Source organism: Patiria miniata, unplaced genomic scaffold (assembly GCF_015706575.1).
Source record: "Patiria miniata isolate m_02_andy unplaced genomic scaffold, ASM1570657v1 HiC_scaffold_13, whole genome shotgun sequence".
Lineage (NCBI taxonomy): Eukaryota > Metazoa > Echinodermata > Asteroidea > Valvatida > Asterinidae > Patiria > Patiria miniata.
Window position 1 is genome coordinate 16,023,597 of NW_024037051.1, and position 2,500 is coordinate 16,026,096.

The following is a 2,500-nucleotide window of genomic DNA, read 5'->3' on the forward strand; positions in this document are numbered from 1 at the left end:
AGGGCCGCCCGGACTTGTACTTGGGGACCGAGCGTTAACCCGAGCATTAACCCGAGCGTTACTCCGAGCATAACAGTCGGGACCGGAGAGCGCGGATCGGCCCCCCGAGAGTCCCCCGTGGGCCTTGCGGACAGGCACGGTGGGATAGGGCCGCCCGGACTTGTACTTGGGGACCGAGCGTTAACCCGAGCATTAACCCGAGCGTTACTCCGAGCATAACAGTCGGGACCGGAGAGCGCGGATCGGCCCCCCCCAAGAGTCCCCCGTGGGCCTTGCGGACAGGCACGGTGGGATAGGGCCGCCCGGACTTGTACTTGGGGACCGAGCGTTAACCCGAGCATTAACCCGAGCGTTACTCCGAGCATAACAGTCGGGACCGGAGAGCGCGGATCGGCCCCCCGAGAGTCCCCCGTGGGCCTTGCGGACAGGCACGGTGGGATAGGGCCGCCCGGACTTCTGGAGGACAAGTCCGAACATGCAGGCGGGACCGGAGATTGCGGAACGGCCCCCCGAGAGTCCCCCGTGGGCCTTGCGGACAGGCACGGTGGGATAGGGCCGCCCGGACTTGTACTTGGGGACCGAGCGTTAACCCGAGCATTAACCCGAGCGTTACTCCGAGCATAACAGTCGGGACCGGAGAGCGCGGATCGGCCCCCCGAGAGTCCCCCGTGCGCCTTGCGGACAGGCACGGTGGGATAGGGCCGCCCGGACTTCTGGAGGACAAGTCCGAACATGCAGGCGGGACCGGAGATTGCGGAACGGCCCCCCGAGAGTCCCCCGTGGGCCTTGCGGACAGGCACGGTGGGATAGGGCCGCCCGGACTTGTACTTGGGGACCGAGCGTTAACCCGAGCATTAACCCGAGCGTTACTCCGAGCATAACAGTCGGGACCGGAGAGCGCGGATCGGCCCCCCGAGAGTCCCCCGTGGGCCTTGCGGACAGGCACGGTGGGATAGGGCCGCCCGGACTTCTGGAGGACAAGTCCGAACATGCAGGCGGGACCGGAAATTGCGGACCGGCCCCCCGAGAGTCCCCCGTGGGCCTTGCGGACAGGCACGGTGGGGTATGGCCCCTCGGACTTCTGGAGCACAAGTCCGACCATGCAGGCGGGACCGGAGATTGCGGACCGGCCCCCCGAGAGTCCCCCGTGGGCCTTGCGGACAGGCACGGTGGGATAGGGCCGCCCGGACTTCTGGAGGACAAGTCCGAACATGCAGTCAGGACCGGAGATTGCGGACCGGCCCCCCGAGAGTCCCCCGTGGGCCTTGCGGACAGGCACGGTGGGGTATGGCCCCTCGGACTTCTGGAGCACAAGTCCGACCATGCAGGCGGGACCGGAGATTGCGGACCGGCCCCCCGAGAGTCCCCCGTGGGCCTTGCGGACAGGCACGGTGGGATAGGGCCGCCCGGACTTCTGGAGGACAAGTCCGAACATGCAGGCAGGACCGGAGATCGCGGACCGGCCCCCCGAGAGTCCCCCGTGGGCCTTGCGGACAGGCACGGTGGGGTATGGCCCCTCGGACTTCTGGAGCACAAGTCCGAAGATGCAGGCGCGACCGGAGATTGCGGACCGGCCCCCCGGAAGTCCCCCACGGGCCTTTCGGGCCAGGCACGGTGTTTAGGTCTTCTCGGACTTCTGGAGGAAAAGTCCGAAGCGGAAAAATTCACCGGACGGGGCCGAGCCTTCCAGTGGGTCTTTTGGGCGCTTCGGACGGCCCGCACAAGTCGCCCCCAAAACGCGACATTTGTACGGATTGGGTCGAGTCCGAGAACGGGCGCCGGAGTCCCCGTCGTGGGCAAATCGCGCTGTTTGGCCCACGCGACCAACTCGCCCCAAACTCGACAGCCGATTTAAGGAATTTTTTCTACACAACCCTATGGGAGAGCCCCAAAGAGAGGCAATCGCCATGGTGTGCCTATATATAAGGGGGTGGTGGTCCAGAGCTGTGCACAAAACATATGGAGCGGGCCACCACATGGGCAATCCCCTGTGTCCGACCCACGAGAGGAACTAGACGGGCTCGGTAAGGTGGGTCGGGCCGGACTTTTTGCAGGAGAAGTCCAGAGTGTGCAGGGCGTGGCGGGCCGGCCCCCGAGAGTCCCCGGTGGGCCAGGCGGCGGGGCACGGTGGGTCGGGTACCCCTCGGACTTTTTGGCAGGCAAGTCCGAAGCGCTTGAGGCGGGGCCGGGCGTGGCGGGCCGGCCCCCGAGAGAGTCCCCCGTGGGCCTTGCGGCGAGGCACGGTGGGTCGGGTCCCCTCGGACTTTTTTGCAGGCAAGTCCGAAGCGTTTGAGGCGGGGCCGGGCGTGGCGGGCCGGCCCCCGAGAGTCCCCCGGTGGGCCAGGCGGCGGGGCACGGTGGGTCGGGTCCCCTCGGACTTTTTTGCAGGCAAGTCCGAAGCGTTTGAGGCGGGGCCGGGCGTGGCGGGCCGGCCCCCGTGAGTCCCCCGGTGGGCCAGGCGGCGTGGCACGGTGGGTCGGGTCCCCTCGGACTTTTTTGC